Here is an 18389-nt window from a genome sequence, read left to right as displayed (position 1 = left end):
GCCCGCAATCTAATTTTGGAAGCAAGTTCCATCTTCAAGGTGCAACTACAGAGCTCATTGGCCCCTTGAAGCACCTGAAATTCCCAGCACGTTGGGCCTCTTGGTTGGTGGGCCTTGGAGTCAGGCTTCCTGGGATGGACCTTTCCCAATTAGTGCTCATTTCCACACATAGGTTCAGCCTCTTTCCCATTCAGCAGTTGGGTTAGTTCCTGCTGTGTCCTTGCTTCCATTAAGAGGGACACCCTGTTGTTATCTGCATAGGTGTAAAGATGCATTTGTTTGTTTTGTTGTTGGTCTTTTTTATTTTAAAAAAGAGAGCATGTGGAGTGAAAACTGTGGTGTGCTGAGAGCAACACTTGTTTACTTATTAATAATGGATGTGACTTTGCAGGATTGATACGAAGGTTACCAGCATGTCGAGATTAATGCGCCCACTTGAGGGAGTCACATAACAAGCTTCATATGGGGCAGCCGGGGGGGACACGGAGAGGCTTGCTTCCTAATAAAAAGGCTTCATTAGACTGGATCCAAAGGTCAGGAGGGAGAGGCCTTGGTTGCCTCTTCTGTCCCAACAAGGTTGTGGTTGTAGTAATTACTAGATGTGCTGTCAATCTGCTGCTGTTGTTGCTGGGCTGGGGGTGGCTTTTCCTTGTGGCTTCACACCTGCAGAAAATGCTGCTTAAAGCTTCATTGGGACCAGGCTTGGAAAGTGCTAGCAAATCCTCTTCCCAAATGCCACAACAGCCATTGATGTAGAGAGCACACCTCCTTGTGCAAAAATGCCATGTATCTAAGGAGTACAGCTTGCAAAAACTGTGTACATTGGCTAAAATTGCATACGAAAATGTTTGTGTTAGGAGAAATGCATCTAAAATGCTGGTGAGCATTTTTCAAAAAGAAAAAAAAATCATAAATGCAAAAATGTGGTGAACTAAATTTAGGATCCGGGGGAAGAGGGAAATCAAAACGGATAGATTCATCCTTCCTGTAAGGATATCAGGGGGTTACTCAAGAGCAATTAGGCAAATGCCTCCCTGGTAGGCTGTAAAGCCTCGTTATTGGTGCCAAAAAACCTTCACCATGCAGAGCGCCACTATTCCGTGGCTCGCTCATTCACTGGCAGAATCTGAGAGTGAGCGGTCCTTAAACCTTCCCCAGCAGAGTCTTGACGCCCAGTCTGCGCTCGCCCTCTCTGTGCGAAATCCTACTGCGCAAGGAGGGCGTGGGTAACAGAGGACCTCTCTCCTCCCCGCTTTGCTCAGGCAAGGTGTCCTGGCAACGCCTCCAAGCCCTGAAGCTCCTCTCCACTGGAGACATGGTTACTCTCCTCTGCTGAGGAGGTGCTGTTTCCCACGATCTTTGGGGGCTCTCTGTAACCCATCCGGCTTTTCCCCTCTCGCCCTTGAGCCGATGGCAGTTCCCTGACACTTCCCTAGTTACATAGTTCTTAGATCAGAGAGATTTTCTTCTGCCTTCAAATCTTAGATCAGAGAGATTTTCTTCTGCCTTCAAATCTTAGCACTCATCTTTGGGAGAATGTGAATATCACCTTCACTGTGTGCTGCGCATGCACGCATTCTTCCTTTCCCAAATGCAAAAGAATCATCTTGGCCTTTTAAGTGACCCAAGTGGAAATGCAGCCTGTCATAACAACGTAAGAAGAGAGTCCTGTAGCTGGACCAGGCCAATGGGGACCCATTGAGTCCAGCATCCTCTCTTCACGGTGGCCAACCAGATGTCCATTGTGGGAAACCCACAAGCAGGACCCAAGCACAAGAACATTGTCCCATGCCCTGTGGTTTCTGGCATTCAGAAGCATTGCTGCCTCTCCCACTGTGGAGACAGAGCAGAGCCATCTTAGTCAATAGCCACTAAACCTCTTTTAAAGCCAAACATTGATGCTGCTTTTTGAGTTTAAAACAAACTTGAATAGCTTTTGGGTATCACTGCACTTTCAGAATTGCAGGATACATCGTTAGTTATGACTTGAAATTCTCTGGAGTTAATTCTAAATAGAGATTTCGTTTGTTCCGGGAACTGGGCAGAGGTGATGCGGATAGCCAAAAGCAGTGCTTTTTTCTGTGGGTATGCAGGGGTATGCATACCCCTAAACATTTTGTGAATCTAAGTTTGGCCTCACTGAGGGGCAGTATTTCAATATGAGTAGGAAAATGAGAGTACCCCGGCCTAAACATTTTTCAAGAAAAAAAGCACTGGCCACAGGTGTTCCTTCTCTCTGCTTCTAGCCATTGCAGGCAACATGTTTTGTTAACAGTCTCCATTTGAAACAAAGCAAACTTCCCTTCATACTTGTCATTGGCACACAGGTAGCCAGATGTTGCTTCTTGCCTTGTTCAGTCAGGCTGGAGAAGGTGGGGACACAATTTGATGTGGGGCCAAGTCTCCAGTACACTTTGCTGTGTTTCAGGCTGATATTTCCTGCCACATTTCCTGTCAGTGTTTGTAAAAAGCAAAAAAAAAAAAGGTTCTGACCTCCCTTTGTTGCCTCAGCCTGGCCCTCGGACCCTTGTCGGCATAAAAGAGTCCACGAGAAAAGTATCCTTGCAGAGTACTTTCTGCTTTTATTCTTAAAAGTCTTTCTGCAAAAGCGACTGACTGCACACACATCAACACTACCAGCTTTCACTAACCAACCAATCAACACAACCCAAACTAACATTTCTCACACTATATATACAACCTGGTGCAGGCCACTGACTCATGCTGACCCAGCTTTTTTAAGCATTAAAGAAGCAGCATCCAATTTTTAGCTGTGACATTTCCTACCATTCCTGCATAGTAAAGCTTGCAAAAGGGGAAGAACGTGGCTCTTTCAAAGCTGTTGTTTAATGGCCGTTCAGTGATGTCTGGGCTATGAAGGTGATGTGCACAGGAAGCAGGAGTGATCTATCCTGCTCATATACAATTTTCTGAATGTTGCTTGTGTGCTTTGGCCCTGCTCATATGTGGGAGGAACCTGGAATAGACAAGGTTACAAGGGACATTGGCATCAGCCTGTGATGACATGTTGGGTCCCTCCCAACTCTGGTTTCCCTTTTTGAAATATGGCAACCCTAATCCTTCATATTGTTCCAAAAGTTGTGTGCCACCCCACCCCGACTCTGCAAGATTCCTAGGGGTTCCAGGCACTCACCCAGAGTCTGTGTTCCTTTAAAGTATTGAGAAACAGCAGAGACCGTCATGGCCTTAAGAAATATGGTTTATTCACTTATTTACACCTTCAATCTGCATGGAGGGAGTCCAGCTCTTACAGCATGCCTTCAGCCAGCCTGTCCAAAATGAATCCCAGTCTTTCTTCTTCCCAGCACCCTTACTCAAAACTCCCTTTCCCAGTTACCCTGGCAGCCTTCCAAACCCCCAGTCTCTGTTCACCCCTCAGGGCAAGGGAAAGGACAGTTCTCTTGCATTGCCAATGGCTCTCCATGATCCTGTATTATTTCTTAATGACCCTAGCTTAATTGGGTCATTTCGCATAGGCTAGCCCAGGGGTTCCTCTGTGGCTTGTATTTCTCCCTTCACATCCCAAATAATCAAAATCCTACCATATAATTTTATAGGGTTTATGGGGGTCTCCCCCCAAAAAAACTATAACACCATGTTTAGACTATGACTCCCATAAACCCTGACTATTGGCTGTGCTGGACTGGACTGGAGCCGGTGGGAACAAGGAACCTGCTGATGGCAACATGTGAGGGGCACTGCTGGGCCCCTGAACCAGTTCATGTCTTCTTTCATGGGTGATGGGAAGCTGAAAGTAGATGGTGCTGCTGAGCTGCAATCCTGCTTTCTGCTTTTTAAATTATTGCAAGGAAGGTTTTTACATGAGAGGGTGCCTGGGAAAGAGAGGAGGGGGCCAGAGAGAAGCCCAGACAGTCCTAGGATTAAGAGCCTCCATGGCACCCTCTGGAGGCTTCACCCAGAGCAAAAGTCCTGGCAAACCCCCTTAGTTTCACCCCTGCAAGAACCTTTGGCTTGGTCTGGAAGCAGATGGGTAGCCTGTGCAGAGATTTTAACAATGGTGTTCCATGTTGCTGACCCCTTCAGCATTCCCACTGAATTCTGCACCAACTTCTGCACCAGGTGCAATGGCAGCCTCACACAGAGCACATTGCAGTAATCCAACCTTGAGGTTGCCAAGGCATGGATTACAGTGGTCGGGCTATCTCCATCCAGGAACAGCTGTAGCTGGTCAAGCAGATGAAGCACTCCTTTTACCTTCCTCTGCTGAAACCAAAATGTGGCATCTATTCCAATGAAATATGTATCTGGCTTCTGGACTTTTGGGACGCCGCGGCCACGGAAAGGAGCACGAGGCTACCCTCCGGGGGGGGGTCTCAAACAACACGGAGGTCTAGAGGGGTCACGAAGGCTCCGTGAACCCCGAAACCTCAGGAGGATTATTCTGGGGGACAAAGTACCCAGCGACGCTGCTTGTGCTCGCCTGTGTTGCCGGCGTTTAACAGGGCTGGAGCCGCAGCATGAAGGGGAAGCAACAGACTCCATGTTGTGAAGCCTCAGGCTCCGTGTGAAAAGTGGCGGATCTCCAACAACAGTTGAAAAGCTGGGAAATAGCTATTAAGTATTGTGCAGAAAGCAACAGAAAACAACTGGAAAATAGCGAAAAATAACCGAGTTAAGGTTAAAGGAAGTCTAATTCAAGAACCCAGCGGAAATGAAATATGTTGTGAAAGGAGAAGAGATCCACTACTGGCGGTAAGACTAAAATGGAGTATAGCGGAAGGCTGGGAGAGAGGAAATAAGAAAGTAAGAAAGTAGCCGCTAAGTGAGAGTGGAGGAAAGACCTCAGACACAAAGTATAGTCGGAGGCAAAGTAACAGCGAAACATTTTAACGGACTAGAGAGAAGGGAAAGGAATTTTTCTGTTTCACCGGGTCGGAGACTGCCACAGCAACGACCGGCGCGGGGTTTATGGACGGTTTTTCCATTTTCAACTTCTCTGAATATGGCATTTAAGAAGGGATTGACCTAAACAGTACGCAAAATTTGTCTTTTTCTTCTAGCTTCTGTTATTAAGCATGCATGAATAAAGGACAGAGACTGCTTTACACTGCTATATTTGAACAGGCAGGGGAGGAAAAGCGAACAATTGGGGACTTTGTTTCGCCATTTTGCTCCAGCACGCTTCTGCCTTTCTCCTTGTCTTAAAGAGATACACACCAATGTTTGAACAGGGGAAAACTGAGCCTAGGTTCTAGGCTGAACAACAATCTTGGTGGAAAAAGTTTGGGAATTTCTGAGAGAGGGGAACTTAAATATGATAGGTCATAGCGTTATATAAAAAGCCTCATGTTCTAAAAGAACACCTCTCTTCCTGACCCAGCCCCCCTGCCTGGACGTGCTTTTGGATTGAGACTTCCACCATACTCCCCCAAGACTCTAGAGAACTAACTACGTGTCTTCATCTACGCACCCTTAAAACTTTGTCACTTTTTTTCATCGCCATCTTTTATACCTCATCAAATTTTTTTTATAGGTAAATCTTTGGATCTTCTCTGTAACATCTGATAGACGTTGGCTTTGCCACCCTCATATTTCCTTTCTCTGCATGGTGTTCTTCCCTACTGGTTTTGATATATTTGCTGGCGGGGCTACGGACCACATGATATTAGCAGACAGGCAATATATGGAGGGTGTTACCCTGTTGAGAAATTATACGGAGGGCTAAATACTACGGGAGGAATTGAGGAAACCAGTAATCTCTTATAGTGACTACCAAAGGAGGAAGAATATCAAATATACAAAATGAAAAATGGAATGAAAAAGGGGGTGGGAACACCAGCGGAAAGGAGGCCATCTAGACAAGAAGAGGGGAAGGAGGGGAAAGAAATTAAGGATTATGATAGTTTGATGGCCGAAATAAGAAAAGAATTTTAAAATAGCGAACAATATATTGAGAGAAAGTTACTAGAAGTACAGGACACTTTGGATAAGAAACTGGAGGGGGTGGTGGGTGAACTGACAGGAAAAGTTAAAGATTTATCGGTAAGAGCTAAGGTACTGGAGGATTCAATGAAAAGGGTGCAAAAAGATACGAAAGACAGCAAGAAGGAGGTGGATAGGATTAGAGTTAAAGAGATAGGAAAGATACAGGAAGAGTTGCTGGACAACATGGCTATGACACAGATGAGACAAAATCAATTAAATCTGAAATTCAGAGGAATACCGGAGAATTCAAATGAGAACATAAGATCTAAAATGGTTAAAGAGCTAGCAATTTGGTTAGACAGGAAGGAAGAAGAGATAAACTACTATTTAGCAAATATCTTCCGGATAAAAATAAAATCGGTTAAAGCTAAGGGGAAAAAATTGCCAGGAGATGTATTAGCCATGTTTAATTCGTTGGAGATAAGAAATGAAATACTGAAACAGAATTATAACAAAAGGTTATATATTGAAGGAAACTCAATTATTATATTTAAAGAGATCCCTTCGAGATTTCTTCGAAGGAGGGACCCATATAAAAAATTAACCAATCAGCTGAAGAAAAACGGGATCCTGTATAGATGGGAGTTCCCGGAAGGTATTTCATTCTATTTCAAGGAAAAAAGATTCAAACTGTCTACCCCTTCAGAAATTCAAAAATTTGCAAGGAGATACGAGAGGGATCTTGGAAAGATGGCGGGGTGGGAGGAGGTGGGGGAGCAGCAGGGAGAGGGGGGAGGGGGAGGGGAGTGAAGAAGAAGAAAGAGAGGAAAACTCAATAGGAGAAAGGGAAGAAGTAGAGAAAGAAGACAAGGAGCAGTAGTTTCCATCTAGATCTGATAATTTACTAACACTATACAACAGATGGCTTTAAAAATACTAACCTGGAATGTGAATGGGCTGAACAATAAAAATAAAATGAATCAGATTGCACATATATTATTGAAAAAGAATCTTGACCTAATCTGCCTACAAGAGACTCATGTAATAAATAAGCACAAGAGAATTTTGAGTAACAAGAGATTAGGGCTGGACTTTGTGACTTCTGATAAGGTCAAGAAAAGAGGTGTGGTAATATATATAAAGGAAAAATTTGATCCACAATTACTGTATAAAGATGATCAAGGGAGACTGATTGTAGTATAGATGGTGTTTCAAGGAGAAAAAATAATCGTTGGAATATATGCACCAAATGATAAAAAGTCAGCTTTTTTCTCTGAATTAGGTAATAAGTTAATGGAGTGGATGGATCAAAAAATGATAGTGATGGGTGACTTTAATGGGGTGGTATCACCAAATTTGGACAAGTTAACAAAAAAGCAAGACACGAAGGAAGGTAAATTACCCCGATCCTTTTTTGATCTGGTTAACAATATGGGATTAATTGATGCCTGGAGATTCAAAAACCCCACTATAAAACAATATACTTTCTTTTCAAACCCAAATCAGAGTTGGGGGAGAATAGATAGTATTTGGATATCGAAGGAATTGATACAGAATTTAATTAAGTCTGAAATTCTTGCACAAACTATATCTGACCATAATTCGGTATCTATAGAGATAAAAGGCAAAGATGTCAGAGCAGGTAGATGGAGAATGAATGGATTTCTATTTAATGATCAGAAGATTGTAACTAAGGCTAAAGAAACAATTGAAGAATACTTTAATTGGAATTTAAATGGGGAAACAGCTATAGAGACTGTGTGGGATGCAGGAAAGGCAGTCATGAGGGGCTTTTGGATTCAGAAAAATAGTCACTTAAGAAAAGAAAAAGAGAAAAAGAAAGAGCAGATTTTAACACAGATCATGGGAAATGAAAGAAAATTAACTATCAATCCTGGTGAGGAGACTGCAAAACAAAACATAAAGATATTACAAGCCAAATTTTCTACAATAATTAACCAAGAGATTGAATGGAAAATTAAAATGATGAAACAGAAGAATTTTGAATCAGCAAATAGGATAGGGAAATATTTGGCGTGGCAAATAAGAGAAAGGAGGAAACAAAACATGATTTGTAAGATAAGGGAAGGAGAAAGGATTGTAGAAGAACCAAAAGAAATAAAAAAGATATTCCAGTATTATAAGGACCTATATAAAAGAGGAAAGGAAACAGATTATGAAATAGACTGCTTTCTGCAAGAACACCATTTGCAACAGATCCCAAAAGAAGAAAAAGAGTTATTAGACCAGATGATTACACAAGAAGAGATAAAGAGGGCCATAAAAAAGATGAAAACTGGGAAAGCGCCGGGGCCGGATGGCCTTCCGGCCAAATATTACAAAATATTAAGTGACCAAGTATCCCCAACGCTATGTGAAGTGATGAATAATATTCTAAAAGAGGGAAGGATCCCAAACACCTGGAAGGAAGCATACATCACATTGATCCCTAAAAAAGATGTAGATGCCCTGGAAGTGAAGAATTACAGGCCAATTTTGTTACTAAATAACAACTATAAATTGTTTGCTGACGTAATGGCAGAAAGATTAAAAAAGGTATTAAACAATAGAATTCATAAAGACCAAACAGGCTTCCTTCCAGGAAGACAACTAAGGGACAATGTAAGAAATGTGATAGATATCATTGAATATTTGGATACTAGGATAGATAAACAGGCGGCCTTGGTATTTATAGATGCCGAAAAGGCATTTGATAATGTTTCATGGGGTTTCCTGATGAAAAGTCTGAAAATGATGGGGATGGGAGAAAAATTTAGAAGAGGCATAGAAGCAATTTACCATGAACAAAAGGCAAAACTGGTAATAAATAATACCACAACAGAATTCTTTTTTTTAAAAATAATTTTTATTAGGTTTTCACATTTTACACGCCAAGATAATCCAAAAACAAAACACATATAAATTCATAACTTTCTTAACCCCCCTCCTTGACTTCCCCCCCACCCTCCCTTCATACATCCCAATTTCAACAATTAGCTCCGCAAATTCTTATCTCTCATCTTTCACCTATTATTGTTATTTTAAAAATTAATTCTTATTACTTGGCCAAATCTTACATATCCAATTTTCTTATAACTATTAGATTCTTTTCTAAGGTCGACCCAAATTCTCTTCCACGAATTCCCTTTCATATACTAAATATAGATCATAATAAACAAACAAAGAATCATAAAATTTTTTATAGTTCTATTCTATTCTCCCTCCCCTCCCTGCCCCGGTTTCTGTTCCTTCCCAACTAAAAGTCCATAAAACAGTTCCTAGCCTGGATTCCTCACATCAGAGGCCTTCAAATCTCTGTCCGTCTCTCTCTGCCGATTTTGTTGGTAGCCCTCTTTGTTGATCCTCAGGTCTCGAATGAGCTCTGACACAGTCTCATCAAATTTTCTTCCATCCAAGAAACTTGGTAGCAACTGCTGCAAAATGTCCACTGATTTCCCATACACAGTGAGTAGGCCCCAATCATATTTCTTGCTTCTTTTCAGTTCCAGTATTCCAAGTGTTCCAGGGGCTTCCTCTTTCCTCTTTCGGGTCTTTCGCCGGTTGGTGCTCCCAAAGTCATCTTTTTTATGCTCTGACAGTGTAGGCTTAGGATTGGTACTCTCCTGTACTTTCATGGCTCCTTCTTCTTTCTCCCCCAGTTCCAAAGATGTTTCTTCTTGTTCAGCTGCGGCTTCTGTTTCAGTCAAATCCTTTATGCTTTCAGCAGAGTTGCTTAGTTTAGAGTTCAAGGTTATCAGTTGTTTGTTCATAGCCAAACTCTGCTCCTGCAGTATTCCCACAAGAAAGAACATTCTTTCTATTTCTGCCTGTAGTTTTCCATCCGCAGCCATTGCAATGTTTCAAAGTTTCCCCTAGGGGGATTTTAGCTACTTATAGTAATCCTTTTCCCAACAGTCTGATACTTTGTTGAATATAACTTCTTTATTCCCAAACAGTTTAGCTCAAATTTAGCAAATTTAGTCCAGAGAGACGTTAAACAGTGAGGTTCTTGACTTTAACTGCCCGTTTGACAGCTCTTTTGACAGCTGTCGAACTCCTTGTTCCTTTTCCTCCAGCTCACACACAAAGCACTCCCGGGTCCAGGGGGGGGGGTTAGACAAAAACTTCCAAAACTCAATTCTTACTCTCCAGCACAAATCTTCTTCTGTCAAATTCGAGGAATTATTATCTTTTAACTCATACCACAAAAGAAATCTCTCCACCTTAGTTCTCCGATCTTTGCGTTAAATCTTTCTGTAGAAGAGGGGGTGCGGACTTCCCTTTAGCACATCCCCCCGGTCGTACCGAATTCAAGGATAAAGAATTTTTAGAGTCCAAATTTCATTCTACTCACGGGTTTGTTTCAAGTCCAAATTTCAGGGAGAAAAGTCGGCGCTCTCCAGCCATGGCTCGCAGCTTCGCTTCACTGCAGTAGCGGTCTACTCCCAGCACCGCGCCACTCTCCGTACCCTCTCCGTAGCCTTTAAAAAGGCTCTTCATGGGTCGGAGGGGGCGCTTAAGGTGCCCACCGAGTCACCAAGTCCGCAGCCTTCCGCGCCTGCGGTTTCTAAGGGTCCCCGCCTCGCCGTCGCGGTAAGACCCGTCTGCAGTAAAGCCGATTCCCTCCGGAGCTCCGGAGGGAATCCGCCATTAGCTGATCGCGTCGACCCGGAAGACCCACAACAGAATTCTTTAATATATTTAAAGGGACTAGACAAGGTTGCCCCTATCTCCTCTATTATTTATAACAGTATTGGAAATACTTAATAATAGATTGAGGGAAGCAACAGAGGTAGGAACGAAGGAACACAAAATCAAAGCTTTTGCGGATGATATCGTATTAACACTAGAAGACCCAAAATACAGCGTAAAAGAAGCACTACAAAAATTTGAAGAGTTTGGTGTTGTGTCAGGACTCAAGGTAAATAAAAATAAAACCAAAATGCTGGTTAAAAACTTAACTAAGGAAGAAACGGTAGATTTAGAACAAAGGGCGGGAATTACGACAGTCAAGAAGGTGAAATACCTTGGAGTGTGGATTACGGCAAAAAACATAAATTTATATAAGGATAATTATGAGGTCACCTGGAGGAACATAAAGAAAGATTTGGAAATTTGGGGGAGGATGAAACTATCCTTTTTGGGGAGGATAGCGGTTGTTAAAATGAATGTTCTGCCCAGAATGTTGTTTTTATTTCAAACTATTCCCGTACTTAAAGGTTTAAAGCAATGCAAAGAGTGGCAGAGAGCCCTGGCGAGATATATCTGGCAGGGAAAAAGACCGCGAATAAAAATGAAAATATTGGTAGACAAAAAGGAAAGAGGGGGCTTCTCCTTACCGGACCTGAGCTTATACTATGAAGCGGCGTGTCTATTGTGGCTAAAAGACTGGATAAGATTGGAAAACAGAGATACATTGGATTTGGAGGGTTTTAATAACAGGTACGGGTGGCACTCGTACCTATGGTATGAAAAGGTGAAGGTTCACAGGGGCTTCCTAAACCATATTTTTAGGGGACCAATATTCCAGGTATGGGAGAGAAATAAAAATCTCCTGGAAAGGAAGACCCCCTGGTGGATCTCACCAATAGAGGTGTTAACGATCAGGAAAACCAATATGGAAGAGAAGAACGCCACCTATGAAGAACTTATAAGTAAAACAGAACAAGGGATTAAACTTAGACCGTATGAAGAGATAAAAAACTTATTCACTGGTTGGTTGCAATACCACCAGGTGAATGATCTGTTAAAAGAAGATAAAAAGAAATTAGGATTTGAAGATAAAAAATCTAAGTTCAATGTGGAGGTTGTTGAAGGTAAGAGCAAAATATTGTCTAGGATATACAATATGTTATTGGAGTGGTATACAAAAGACGAGGAGGTGAAGGAGGCAATGACTAAATGGGCGATAGACATCAGCTATAATATTGATTTTGAAAGGTGGTTGGAACTATGGAATAACAACATAAAGTTTATGGCGTGTATGGCACTGAGGGAAAACATGTGGAAAATGATATATAGGTGGTACCATACGCCGGTGAAACGCTAAAATGTACAGGCTAAAGAACAAAAAAAGTTGGAAATGCGGTGAAGCAGAAGGCGATTTCTACCACATGTGGTGGTTATGCAATAAAGTGAAAGGCTTTTGGGAATCAATTTACAACGAGCTTAAAAAAATACTTAAATATACTTTCCCCAAAAGACCCGAAGTCTTTCTGCTAGGAATGATGGGTAAAGAAATTAAAAAAGAAGACAAGATAATATTCCTTTATGCCACTACAACCGCAAGAACTATGTTGGCACAAAACTGGAAAACGGAAACTATACCTAGCATAAGCGACTGGCAGGTTAAAATGGTAAATTATGCCGAGATTCCTAGACTAACAGGTAGAATACGAGACCAAGATGAACAGAAATTTCATGAAAATTGGAATAAATATTGGAAATATATTGGAACCAATTTGTAGAGGGCACTGGCGGGGTTGGAATAACTCTAACAGTGGGCGGTTAATATTTAAGAAAAATAAAATATGTGATTGTAGAAGGAACATTCTTTTCTGAAGCCCAACTGACATGGACAAGAATCGACCAAATATGGACAACTAGAGGCCTGACACCCAAGATAAAAAAAGTGGAAATCTGCCCAAAGACCTGCTCCGACCATAACGCCGTAAAGATGGATATGAGACTAACTACTTCGAGATAAATTTGAACACCACGGTGGAAAAAAGAACTGTCTGGGATGCAAGTAAGGCGGTTATGAGGGGGTTTCTGATACAACAGAATACAATGGTGCCTCGCAAGACGAAATTAATTCGTTCCGCAAGTTTTTTCGTCTTGCGAGTTTTTCATCTTGCGAAGCACGGTTTCCCATAGGAATGCATTAAAAATCAATTAATGCGTTCCTATGGAGACCGCTTGCCAGGCTGGCGGTGCGGAAAGGGCTTTTCTCCCCACCGCAAGCCTTCAGCACAGGTCCGAGAACAGAGGGGAAGGCGCGCAGCGCTTCTCCTCTGTTCCCGGGACTTGCGGTGGGAGGAGGGTTTTTCCTCCCCACCGCCAACATTCAGAACAGCATTCTGAATGTTGGCGGTGGGGAGGAAAGCCCTCCTCCCACCGCAAGCCTTCAGGACAGGTCCGGGAACAGAGGGGAAGGCGCGCAGCGCTTCTCCTCTGTTCCCGGGACTTGCAGTGGGAGGAGGGTTTTTCCTCCCCACTGCCAACATTCAGAACAGCATTCTGAATGTTGGCGGTGGGGAGGAAAGCCCTCCTCCCACCGCAAGCCTTCAGGACAGGTCCGGGAACAGAGGGGAAGGCGCGCAGCGCTTCTCCTCTGTTCCCGGGACTTGCGGTGGGAGGAGGGTTTTTCCTCCCCACCGCCAACATTCAGAACAGCATTCTGAATGTTGGCGGTGGGGAGGAAAGCCCTCCTCCCACCGCAAGCCTTCAGGACAGGTCCGAGAACAGAGGGGAAGGCGCGCAGCGCTTCTCCTCTGTTCCCGGGACTTGCGGTGGGAGGAGGGCTTTTCCTCCCCACCGCCAAGATTCAGAACAGCATTCTGAATGTTGGCGGTGGGGAGGAAAGCCCTCCTCCCACCGCAAGCCTTCAGGACAGGTCCGGGAACAGAGGGGAAGGCGCGCAGCGCTTCTCCTCTGTTCCCGGGACTTGCGGTGGGAGGAGGGTTTTTCCTCCCCACTGCCAACATTCAGAACAGCATTCTGAATGTTGGCGGTGGGGAGGAAAGCCCTCCTCCCACCGCAAACCTTCAGGACAGGTCCGGGAACAGAGGGGAAGGCGCGCAGCGCTTCTCCTCTGTTCCCGGGACTTGCGGTGGGAGGAGGGTTTTTCCTCCCCACCGCCAACATTCAGAACAGCATTCTGAATGTTGGCGGTAGGGAGGAAAGCCCTCCTCCCACCGCAAGCCTTCGGAGGAGGCTGGCAATGGGGCAGAGAGCTCTCCGCCCCATCGCCAGGCTTCGGAGGAGGTCCGAGGACAGTGGGGAAGACGCGCTGCACTTCCCCGCTGTCCCTGGAGATTTCCCTATGGGCTTTCGTCTTGCGAAGGAAGCCCATAGGGAAATTTGTTTTGCAAAGCGCCTCCAAAATGGAAAACCCTTTCGTCTAGCGGGTTTTTCGTCTTGCGAGGCGTTCGTCTTGCGGGGCACCACTGTACTATAAAGAAAAAAGCACAGAATGAGAAAAAAGACAAGATTTTGGAGAAAATTAAAGAAGGTGAGAAGAAGTTAAGATCAAGACCAAAGTCAAAGGAGATTTTAAGAGAAATTAAACTTTACCAAGCACAATATGCAAAATTGATAAATCAGGAAGTGGAATGGAAAGTTAAGATAATGAAACAAAGATCCTTTGAATCGGCAAATAAATGTGGAAAGCTGCTAGCATGGCAGCTGAAAAAGAGACAAAAACTGAACACGGTTACAAATTTAGAGATCGAAGGAAGAAACATCCAGAACCCAGTGGAGATCAGAAAGTGTTTCCAGAGATACTTTAAACAATTATATACACAAGGGCTGCAAAACGAATTGGAGATAGAACAATTTTTAAAGAAGAATGGTTTACCAAGGCTGTGTCTACGAAATAGAACAATCCTGAACCATAAAATAACACAACAAGAGATTGAGGAAGCCATTCAGAACATGCAACTGGGCAAATCTCCAGGGCCAGATGGACTCACCTCCAAGTATTATAAGACATTGAAAGACTACTTGATACATCCATTAATGGAGGTTTGCAATGAAATTATGGAAGGGAAGAAGGCACCAGAGTCGTGGAAAGAAGCTTTCATCACATTGATACCCAAACTAGAAACTGAAAAGACACAACTTAAGAACTACCGCCCCATCTCCCTCCTAAATGTGGATTACAAAATATTTGCAGACATTTTAGCAAGTAGACTTAAAATAGTGTTAAACGAAGTGATTCACAAGGACCAAGCAGGCTTCCTCCCAGGCAGACATTTGTTTGCTAATACAAGGAACATTATTGATATTTTGGAACTTTTGCAAACAAATATTAATACAAAAGCAGTATTGATATTTATAGATGCGGAGAAGGCCTTTGACAACATTTCTTGGAAATTTATGAAGAAAAACTTGGAAGGAATGGGAGTGGGGCGGGGGTTTGAGAATGGGATAGAGGCAATTTATTCGGAGCAAAAGGCAAAATTGATAGTGAACAATGTGGTGACGGAAGAGTTTAAAATTGAAAAAGGAACACGACAAGGTTGTCCTATTTCCCCTTTGCTATTTATTTCGGTCCTGGAAGTGCTTTTAAATATGATTAGAGGAGACCGGTTGGTGGAAGGTATTCAGGTCGGAGCGAAACAGTATAAACTTAAAGCATTTGCAGATGACCTAGTATTGACCTTACAGGAGCCAGAGCCAAGTACCAAAAGGGTATTGCAACTGATTTACGAGTTTGGTCGGGTGGCGGGATTTAAACTTAACAAGCAAAAAACCAAGGTTTTAGAAAAAAAAATTGACATCTTCAGAATCAGAAAGGTTTCAGAAAGAGACAGAATTAAATGTGGTTAAAAAAGTAAAATACCTAGGGGTAAATATAACAGCAAAGAATATGAACTTATTTAAAGACAACTATGAAAAATGCTGGTCTGAAATTAAAAGGGATCTTGAAGTTTGGTCAAGACTGAAACTTTCCTTGTCAGGACGTATTGCTGCTATTAAGGTGAATGTATTGCCAAAAATGCTGTTTTTGTTTCAAACTTTGCAGATTGTCGATAAAATGGAGTGTTTTGGGAGGTGGCAGAGAGATATATCTAAATTTGTCTGGCAGGGCAAAAAGCCCAGAATTAAGTTTAAGATATTAACTGATGCTAAAGAAAGAGGGGGCTTTGCTCTGCCAGACTTAAAGTTGTATTATGAATCAGCAGCTTTCTGCTGGTTAAAGGACTGGCTGCTTCTTGAAAACACGGATGTTTTAGATTTGGAAGGATTTAACAATGCTTTTGGATGGCATGCATATCTGTGGTATGACAAGGTCAAAATTCATAAGGCTTTCAAGATCCATGTTGTCAGAAAAGCAGTGTTTAATGTCTGGACAAAATATAAGGACTTATTGGAAAATAAGACCCCAAGGTGGCTATCACCTATGGAAGCTAAGGCTGTGAAAAGACCCAATATGGAGGTCAAATGGCCGAAATACTGGGAAATACTAGAAAGAGATGGAGACAACTGGAGGTTGCAGAGTATGGAGAAACTAAAGGGGAAAGTGCGAGATTGGCTACATTATGCTCAGATTAAAGAAGTTTTTAAGTTGGACAAAAAGATAGGATTCCAGGTGGAAAAATCAAAGTTAGAAACAGAATTGTTAGAACCCAGTTCTAAGATACTTTCAAGAATGTATAACTTGCTGCTAAAATGGAACACACAAGATGAAACGGTCAAATCAGCTATGATAAAATGGGCCCAGGACATAGGGTATAACATCATGTTTGCTGACTTGGAAAAGTTATGGACCACCGGTTTGAGATTTACGGCATGTAATGCTTTGAAAGAAAACATTATGAAAATGATATACAGGTGGTACATGACCCCAGTCAAGCTTGCAAAGATATACCATTTGCCAGATAACAAATGTTGGAAATGTAAAGAAACTGAAGGAACATTCTTTCACCTCTGGTGGACCTGCCCTAGAGTTAAGGCTTTCTGGGAAATGATATATAATGAGTTGAAAAAGATATTTAAGTATACCTTTTCTAAGAAACCAGAGGCCTTTCTTTTGGGCATCGTAGGCCAGAGGGTGCAAAAGAAAGACCGAACTTTTTTTATGTATGCCACAACAGCAGCAAGGATACTCATTGCTAAATACTGGAAAACTCAAGATTTGCCCACACTGGAAGAATGGCAGATGCAACTGATGGACTATATGGAACTGGCGGAAATGACTGGCAGAATCCGAGACCTGGGAGAAGAACTGGTGGAGGAGGATTGGAAGAAATTTAAGGACTATTTACAAAAACATTATAAATTGTATGAATGTTAAGAAAGATGTAAGATTTGCAATAACATGGTACCAACAAACTAGCTAAAAGGAATAAGAATTTAAATGCCATTAAAAGAAAAGACAAACTTTGGATAAATATCACGTTAAAAATAAGATTCTAGAATTATGGTTTAAACTTTCTAAAGTTTGAGATTTAATATTGGAAAATTGTGCTATTAGAATTGAAACAAGTTAATAATTTGCTGGTAAAATTTATGAGTTTAGAATGCAGGAACGAGAGTCGTGAGGAAGTCCAAGGAGGAGAATGAACTCTGGATATTGGAAAACTATATGTTACTTTGTATGCTTTTTATTGTTGAAAACTTTTAATAAATTTTTTTTAAAAAAAATATATATATATGTGATTGTAGAATTTATTTGATACAGTGGTGCCCCGCAAGACGAATGCCTCGCAAGACGAAAAACCCGCAAGACGAAAGGGTTTTTCGGTTTTTGCGACGCTTCGCTAGACGATTTTCCCTATGGGCTTGCATCGCAAGACGAAAGCCCATAGGGAAATCTCGGGGACCTTTTTTTAAATGCTGGCGGTGGGGAGCAAAGCCTTTCCCCCCCCCTCCGGACTTCAGAAGAGGTCCAGGAAGGCCGGCGGGGGCGAAAGGCTTTGCGAAAGGCTGGACCTCTTCCGAAGGCGGGCGGGGGGCAAAAGTCTTTGCTCCCCCCTGCCTGCCTTTCCGGGAGAGCGGAAAAGGCAGCGCTGCCTTCCCGCTCTCCCGGAAAGGCAGGCAGGGGGGAGCAAAGACTTTTGCCCCCCGCCCGCCTTCGGAAGAGGTCCAGCCTTCCCGCTCTCCCGGAAAGGCAGGCAGGGGGGAGCAAAGACTTTTGCCCCCCGCCCGCCTTCGGAAGAGGCCCAGGACCTCTTCCCAAGGCGGGCGGGGGGCAAAAGTCTTTGCCCCCCCTGCCTGCCTAACGGGGGCTTTTAAATCGCCCCGGGACTGTCCGGGGCGATTTAAAAGCCCCCGGACGGCTTTTGAAGCCTCCCCCCGCCGCCCGGCTTCGGGGCATCGTCCCGATGCCGGGCGGCGGGCGAGAAAGCCTCCCCCCGCCGCCCGGCATCGGAACGATGTCCCGAAGCCCGGCGGCGGGGCCGCGAAGCCTGGGCGCGCTGGCAACTCTCCGCAAGGAGCGCTCCCGCTGCTTGCGGAGAGGTCCGCGAAGCCTGTCCTGGACCTCTTCTGAAGGCAGGCGGGGGGCAAAAGTCTTTGTCCCCCCTGCCTGCCTTCCCAGGGGCTTTTAAATCGCCCCGGACAGTGGAGAAGTCCTCCGCTGTCCCGGGCGATTTTAAAATGCCGCCCGCCAGAAGAGGTCGGGGGAAGGCGGTTTCCATAGGAACGCATTAATTGATTTTCAATGCATTCCTATGGAAAACCGTGCATCGCAAGACGAAAAACTCGCAAGACGAAGAGACTTGCGGAACGAATTAATTTCGTCTTGCGAGGCACCA

General features: G+C 43.5%; 1 protein-coding gene across 1 annotated transcript in view; it reads left to right on the top strand.

The window, feature by feature from the left end:
* MYO18B (myosin XVIIIB) overlaps window positions 1–18389 on the top strand; it is a 258709-nt gene that overhangs the window by 89663 nt on the left and 150657 nt on the right. The gene's annotated exons all lie outside the window — the stretch shown is intronic.

The sequence above is a fragment of the Podarcis melisellensis genome, assembly GCF_964234715.1.
Source record: "Podarcis melisellensis genome assembly, chromosome: 16".
In the NCBI taxonomy this organism is placed as follows: domain Eukaryota; kingdom Metazoa; phylum Chordata; class Lepidosauria; order Squamata; family Lacertidae; genus Podarcis; species Podarcis melisellensis.
The sequence above is the reverse complement of the archived record's forward strand: the minus strand, read 5'-3'. Positions and strand labels throughout refer to the sequence as shown.